Source organism: Anarrhichthys ocellatus, unplaced genomic scaffold (genome assembly GCF_004355925.1).
Source record: "Anarrhichthys ocellatus isolate YVR2014 unplaced genomic scaffold, GSC_Weel_1.0 scaffold31, whole genome shotgun sequence".
Lineage (NCBI taxonomy): Eukaryota > Metazoa > Chordata > Actinopteri > Perciformes > Anarhichadidae > Anarrhichthys > Anarrhichthys ocellatus.
In genome coordinates this window covers 840,730-849,321 of record NW_022280061.1, presented here as the reverse complement: position 1 = coordinate 849,321, position 8,592 = coordinate 840,730, and the positions used below count along the sequence as shown (strand labels likewise).

General features: G+C 41.4%; 1 protein-coding gene across 2 annotated transcripts in view; it reads right to left on the bottom strand.

The window, feature by feature from the left end:
* LOC116392941 (zeta-sarcoglycan) overlaps positions 1–8,592 on the bottom strand; it is a 272,383-nt gene that overhangs the window by 95,379 nt on the left and 168,412 nt on the right. The window lies entirely within an intron of this gene.

The following is an 8,592-nucleotide window of genomic DNA, read 5'->3' as shown; positions in this document are numbered from 1 at the left end:
GAGCGAGAGAGAGAGCGAGAGAGAGAGAGAGAGAGAGAGAGAGAATGGCTGGGATGCACTAATAGCAACTTGTTGGCCGTCCTTTGCCTGACCATTTGGATACATTACTGTATCACAACTGTTGGGATAGAACCAACCTCATTAGTTCATGCTTCAATAACTCATAGTTGTTTGACTTGATGTGAAAAAAGCTGCTGCTATATGTCATGATACAAGCTCTATTTATTTGTATGCTGGATGACTTACCATTCCACATGTAGTCTGATATATGGAGGATGGGGAGCGACTTGAATTAGGTCATTCTGGAAATTTCAACCTCATACTGCAAGTCCCCAAAATCCATTTTGGAGGCAACCGCCTTATTGAAATTATTGACTGCTTCAACAGGAGGCAGTTTGCTCAGAAAGTCAAGCTACCTTAACAGCTCCCTCGGGGCTCCATGCCAACAGCCAGTGCATGTATAGCATATTTTTCTTTATCTCCCTCCTCTCCTCTTCACCTCTCTCCCTCCTCCACTACACTTCTTATCTTTCTTCCTCGCTCTTTTCTAAAACTGCACAACTTCCTTGATCGTCTGGTGCTCTGGCATGGCACGGACGCTGCCAGAGTTGGACTAAGAAATGGATTTTTAACTCTGTTAAACCATGTTTAAAATTGAAGCAGGTGTGGCATGCTGTGGCATGCTACAGTACGTAGCCAAAGTCATTTCCTGTACTGAGACTTTAAGGTAGGATTAAAAAAAAAGATTTCTGAGCAAGCAAGCGAGAGAAAAGCTGTAATACACAAATGTAATTCACACAAATGTAATTCACAAATACTGCCCAGGTAGGGAATCAGACGTTTATTATTAGAGACATGCCTTTACTTCTAGTTTCCCCTGTTTAAAAAGTAAGTATTGCTGATCTACTCCATACATTGTGTTAATTTGCTGTTGCTGCCATTTGCTGTTAATGCAAACTCGGCACTTCCGCCATCTGTTTCACATCAAAAACACTTCTAGCTGTTCAGGGGGTTAAAGTCCTCACAAGGCGTTTTTTTGCCCATATATATTTTTTTTGTTCATGGATGCCTTATTAACCCTTATTTTGACATTTTAAATAAAAATAAATATTTGAAGTATGTGTGTTATATTGATTAGATCAAATGGGGTAGTGGCTAAAAGCAGGGAGAGCAAAGAGAGACAGCAATATGATGATAGCTGGGGGCCAGTTAAGAGTAGTGAGTAGAGGAGTCACCAGGCAGTCAATGGCGGTATAACACAATTTATAAAAGGTTTTCTGAGAAACTGCGAGTCACTGCAACCTCGAGAGGTCCTTGAGCAAGCCCCAACATATTATGCAGTTTGCTGCAGCAGAATGCGAGATTAGATGTGGACAGACACAGAGGTGCACGCTGACACTCTCACACACACACACATACACACGTGAGTGGTCTCATGGTATTCCTGGCGGAGATAATAACTGATGCCTTTAGCTGAGAATAGAAGAGAGGGTGTGGGCAGGAAGTCTTTGTGACGGGAAAGGACGACGCTGGACTGAAGATGCAGCTGAAACTGATGACTGAAAACGAGACAGAACATGAGCAGTACTGATCTCCTCCCCCCACACAGTAGGGGGATGAAAAGCTTCTGCATTGTAGCTCAAGGTTCCTGGTCAATACTAAGCATTATAACAGCTAGTGCTAACAAATGTTGGATGACCTTCCAGTTATTAAGAACCAACAACAGTTATACCACCTTGTCATGAAAATGTAATGTCAGACCTTCATCAAGAAAAAACCAGCAATGGAAACTTTTGCATGATTTTCTTTTGAAATCTAAAAGAGTAAATCCAGGATTTCTCATTTATGCCTCTATTTCTAAGTCAAGATTCAGTGAAAATGATATAGCTACAGGGGACTACATGATGTGTCAGCTATCCCTGGAGGACAGAAATTAACCTTTCTAAAGTCCCGAGCTGTGCTTTTTGTTTGACCGTGGCTGTGCACGGACGGACATCCCTCATTGTCCACAAACGGAGTGCACACGAGCCGCCACCCGCCTCCCGAATCACCTCTGACTGACAAATGACAGCGGAGAGTTCCCCCCCGCTGCTTGGCTCATTCCACACAAATGTCTCGCCGGCACAAATCGCACACAAAATCACGACGGGAACAAGTTGACAAGTGCAGTTAACGTCACCTTGCTTTCACCAGCAGCTGTGTCCCACTTCACCTCTGCAGCCTGAGAGACAGTCTGAGTGACAGACGACAGCAAGGGTCGCCTCTTCACACTTGTGTTTTTTTCTGCTCGCTTCACTGCTCTCACCTCCTCTCTGTCTTGTCGTAAAAAGTAACATAAACCTTAAGTGTTAGTTTAATAGGGAGAGTAAAGAAGTAGTCATGCAAGGCCCAGTGGTGAGATGAGGGATTACCGCACTCAAATAATTCCCAAAACTCCCAAAAAAGATGTTGGGAGGATATATTCAAGATCTTAAAAGTAATAATAGTCTGTGGTCTGTTGTATTGTTTTGTCAAGTCTAAAAATGGTGCTCACATTTTTATTATCCAGAGTCCAAATCTTCAATATGTCCTTAATATATATCATGAGATCCATCACTGACTCAGTGCTGAGCCTACAACGCATTCCCTTTAATTATTTTAATTGAATTTAGATATCTAACACATAATAACCAACTATAATTCCATTTGTTTTCCTTACTGAGAAAATATGAATGCCTGCAGTGTGTTGCACACTTATTGTTTTTTTGCAGAGATAGAAATAGAGCTTGGTTGTCCTCTGCCTATTTGTGGCGTAAGTGATGTAAGAATGGCATGGCCAGTCTTAGGAAACAGTGACAGGTTCTCCGTCAGTATCTCTCTGTCTAGTCACTTCAGAGCCTCCTATTCAGCCCCCCCGGAGCTGCAAAACATGTTCTAAGACGCAATCTGAAACAGCTTGAAACGCTGATGTTAGAAGCAGGAACAGAACAGTTGGATCAAATGTACCCTCCGCCCTCAAATGTTTGAAACTGATGTAGCTGTGCATGCAAAAGCTATAAGCTTCTATAATGTATAAATGGCTGAGGTTAAGAGCAAGATTCAAATGTGAGATTCACGGTTGAATGGCTTGCCACGTATTTCATTTGATCTAATGGCAAACAAAATGCGAAGAAAAACTCGGCTACCGGTTCATATACATTGTGACTGCAGCACAAATCCCAGCAGTAGTTAAGCCCACACATTCATGTTCTGCATTAACTTGAAAGTCTGAACTGGGACTATTTAAACGGTGACAAGTGAGAGTGCTAATATTGACTTGCTGATATTCAGTACGGCTGCAGTCATTTATTTGCCTTCCTTACACGGGGATCACATTTAATCCATAATGCATTTGTGCTGCTGAAAATTGCAGTTAATGTGCTACACACAACTATTCCGCAGCACAAGCGTTTCCATACTCCCCTCAAATGAAACATTTTCATGGTATTAAGATATCAAATCTGACTCATGTCAAATGTTCTCACCACGAAAAATGTCATTCAAAGTGCAAGGCGAAGGTATAAATATTGTGATTAAGTCTTTTTTTAATGCACTGCAGAATGTTTAACTGCATACCTCTCATTTGTTTTAGCAATCTATCAGCTACAAAATAATGTTACAATAATTACGTCTCTTTGAAAAGAAAAAGAAAACCTTTTTAAGACAGTAATATATTCACTGCAACTGTGTTCCAATGCTGGCAGCCAGACACTGACTTTTATTCAACAATTTCAGGGACCTAAATTGCTACAGTAACAGGTTTCTGGCACTGCTTACAAATGGCCTCAAAGTGCCACATAAAGCATTTTCCAACTGAGCTGAGTGAGCAAGGGTCTCTCTGTCTTGATTGCTTTCTTCTTTCTCGCTGCTGTCCTTAAACCCCAAACAACTGGACACTGATCTCCTCTTAGTCTTAGTCAAGAGAGTAAGCGTCAATGATGGACTCTGTCAGGGGCGAAATCTACTCCTGGATTCTGTCGCCATGACCTCAATCCCTCTCCACCATCACCCGTGTGGACTAATGACATCAACACAGAGTCAATGTTTGCTCGACATCCCTCCTATAGAGTGTGTGATGTGTCGCTGTGACATGCATTATATCAGGAATGTCCATTCCCCTGGTGCTGCAAGGACAACGCCCACTCAAAGCCCAGCTTGCGTCATACCCAATCTAGTCACTCACTTTTGCAATTGCCGAATAGGGGAATAAAACCACTCTGTAATTTGCTTCTGCAGCTTTAGTTTGATCCCTTTTAGTATTCATATAATGAGAGGCATTGCTAGCACGCAAACCTCCACTGAGCAGGTGGAAATGCATCATGTTGAGCATAGAAGATCAGCACTTTACATTTTCACACATTTTTTATTGTGTTCACATAACAATAGCAAGTGATGCATTGTATCCGCCCCACCCTTTCGGATGTATCATTAGAAACTGACATGTCGTGATGCCTGACTTATGCATCCGGAGTGCGCCTGTCTGCATCGCTCATGCACAGAGTCGAAAAATAAACCAGGTGACCCGGCGCTCATCCCGTCCCTGCCACCGGATATGTGACTGGTACAATGGGTTGTGGGTGACAGATCATCGCTGCTGGATCCTGTGGCCACCAGCTCCCCTGTCTGCCAATCACTCGCCTCCGAAGAGCACCCACACAGAGAGCATCTCTCCTTTCACTGCTGGGAATGTTTCTGAGTGACAAGCATAGCAAAAATGAATCTGCTTTAATCTATAGGGTCTATATTGATCCGGTGCCAGCAAATAGACAAGATAAAATACAGGAACAGAATTAACTATCTTAAGTGTCTGTGATGCTTCACATTTTTTGAGTGACACTTAGTAACAAGTGACAAAACATGTCTGGCTTCATCCATCATGTATTTTGTTCTGTCCGTCATTTCTGCCCACTGGTTGAAGCTGCCAAAAGTGGGTTGGTTTTTTTTTTTTGTTCTGTCTGTCTGACAAGTTGAAACTGCACATTGTATCTCATCACTGATGTTATATACATAAGGGGTGTATAATACACTGAAAAAGACAAGGAGCAGAAAACAAAAGACTCTGTATGATGTAAAATGTATATGCTAAGTAATGCTAGCTCTAGCTATTACGCCAAAGGTAATGCACAACAACATAAATGATATGTGACAGTGGCTTTCTCGAGGGACAAATGACTGCTTCTGCTTTTTTAAATCCCTTGCCAACTACTTGGTCACTTGTCAGCTTGGAACTGACATGACCTGAATACCAAACAGAGCGGAAAATGTCATGACTGGCTACACTGCTGACGGACAAGTTACCGTAGATGTTTGCGGGTGCCTGTCCATGTTGATCTTAGGATAAATAAGTTGTCTGTGCATGTGTCCTTTGTCTTGTGTTATGGACAGACGAGAACCCATCTAAAGGGACAACATCTTGTGGATGTATGTAACTTGGTCCGGGATACAAATGAGGTCACAAGGTGGCCAACCCTGTCTCCTAGAAGTTCCATTTATATACAACTTCATTTCAAATATGTTTTGAAGGAAACATAATGCTGGAATTAGGAATTGGGGAATGTTGTTAATAATATTTCAGGCAAGTTGCAAATATAGTGATATTGAACTTGTGAGTAAAATGTTCACTGACAACATTTTTCAATTGTCAATAAATATCCCATAAGTGTTCACTTGGTTTGGGATTTGGTGACCATGAAGGCCAGTGCAATATTTACAAATGCCTTATATGGATTCATCTGGATTATGTAGGCTTATCAACTTAGTTATGCAGGGTTGTATTTTAATTTGTCTTTTTTTTCTTAATGTGGATGGAAGGCAATGTATAGTGTTTATTTGGCAGACATAGGTTCACAACAAAGACGTATGTATATGCTGTTAAAATAGAGCCAATGCATAAACAAACTATATTATTATAAAATGTGCCTCTATTTGGTAACCTTAACATCACTGTAAAAGTAGCCATTGTAACAGGCTGCATTTGTCAGGATTTAATAGAGAGCCATCACTCCTGGATTGTTCTGTTTGTGAGACATTTAAAAATGATTTCAGTAAATAATTGAAGCCTTTGAGTGTCTGGCATAACATTAGATTAGATCTTCACGTCTTCCATCACAGTGTGGTCGGGTTTTTTTTTTTGAACAAACACTTTTCAGATATCAAGTGGTAGCAAACAAAAAAAATACTTAACTACAATGACCTCATAAGCAAGTTAAGCCGTGGATCAAGATAAGCCGAGTTGGTAGACATGCAGTTCAAATGGTTAACAATAAGAGGCGGAAAAGCAAAGGAAAATAAATCTCTCTACGGGCGTAGTGTGTGTGTGTGTGTGTTTTGTAAAAAACAAACTTGTCTGTTAAGCATTGAGCGACATCAGGTGAAGAGGTTATCAGATCAATCGCAAATCTATGTGGCAGCACTATGTGCAGATAGGAAAAGTGTGTGCGTGTTTGTGCTTGTGTGTTTATGTGACTTATGTATGAGTCCCCTTTAGGTGATGGGTATTGGGTGTGTGTTTGTATACGTGTGTTAGCATGCCTCTGGCCATTCCATCAGGGCAGTGTGTAGAGAGATGGGGAGAGGTTTTGCCAATACACAGCTCTGATGTGTTTTGAATTCTCCATGTGAATTTAAGCGTGTGTGAGCGCCGCTGTGTGTTCAAATGTCCTATATGACTTGTATAATCATCTCACATCATAAGTGAGACTAAGTGAGTGGGTGTGTTTGTGTGTGTGTGTGTGTGTGTATATGTGTGTGTACGCCTCTAGCCTACAACCCAAGAGTATTGTTTGTGTGCTGTCAGTCACTGCAGACAGCCATTGGCTAAACAACACGAGAGAGAGAGAGAGTAATTGAGAGGGATGGAGAAAGAAGTGTTAGGAAGGAAGAGGAGATGAAAGAAAACAGGGAGATATACACATGGGAGACAAGGGGGGGGGGACGAGACAAAGGAAGTTGGAAAAAGAGAGAGAGAGAAAGAGAGAGATGGAGAAAAAGAAAGGGCAACAATGGCAGAGAGAGCTAGAGCAGGAACTCAAAAGTAAGGGGGGGAGGGGGGTCCTCAAGGGTGCAGGCTCCATACATCATGAAGGATGAGTCATGAGCATTGAAGACGCACACACATACACAGAGACATATATGTATATATATATATATATATATATATATATATATATATATATACATACAGAGTCACATTGGCGCTATAAGTCTCTTTCCCCAAGGTCTACTTGTGTCCTTACAAGAGGTGTCTCAGTGTAAATCTGTCACATAAGATGGTACAAGTCTGCCAGCTGAGAAGATAGTGCACCAAACTCAAGGCGTTTGCAGAATATGAACCTTGAAACAAAACTAAAGAAAATGTCTTCAGCATCTAAATAGAGCCTGTGAACATAGAGCAGTCATACATTTAAACCAAGAGTGATTTCAGAGAGAGCAGATCACCTGATGCTCTTAAATGTTTTTTTCTTTACAACAATAGACTGCATTTAAGAAGTGACCACCACCATGACATCACCTGTTGGTTTGTGGACTTCTGTTTTCAAGCCTTGAGTTTGGCATTGTAGCCGTCTCCATCTTGGTATTTGGCCTCGCCAACTTGGTAATTTGCAACCACAAGTGACCCGAGTAGGTGGAGCTAAGTACAACCAAACGCTGAATTTTGAGAGATTTTTAGGCTATCAAAATGGTTACAAATAAATTGTAAATCCCGCCGTGAAAGGGTTAAAGTTGTCAGACTAAAAAAACAACTTCCAGACCAGCCAACGCCGTGGTAGTGACCTGACAATCACAAGGTAGCCACGCCCTAAAGCATACCCTGCTTTATGGTCTATGTTACTATAAAGGGGAACACAACTTACAACATGAACGTCATGCTGTAATGAAGACTTGAAACTTGAGACTGCAACATTATGTTTACAATGTAAACTGAGGTAATAAATGAAGTGACAAGAAGGGTCATTTTCTCACAGACTTCAATACAATTTCCTTTTTGAAACCAGAGGAGTCGCCCCCTGCTGGCTATTAGAAAGAATGCAAGTTTAAGGCACCTACGCATTGGTTTCTCTTTTTAGACTCATTGTCGATTGCTGAAAAACAAAAACGAATTACATTACTTGATAGAAAACAAAATGTATCTTTTCTCAGCTTGTTAGACACGGACGGCAATAAATTGAATATTGTAGAAGAAGTAAACCGGAACACACAGTCGTGTGGACATTTGAAAGAGATTCCTCTGACAAATGGAAAACAATTGGAGGCTGATGATACATTTCTAGCTGTATATGTTTTGTCCCTCCGTGTGATTGTAAAACAAAACAGCGGCGCCATGCAATTTTTCTCATGGAGGCGCTTGGTGGTGTAATCCAGCCTGGAGTGTGTTCCAGTGACAATGAACCAACAAAACAACGAGAAAGACCTTTACAGGAATAATGAGAAGGTTGATTAGAGGAAGAAAGAGATGTCACATTCTCTCTCTCTCTCTCTCTCTCTCTCTTTCTCTGTCACTGTATCTCTCTTTGCTCACACACACGCGCACACACACACACACACACACACACACACACACACACACACACACAC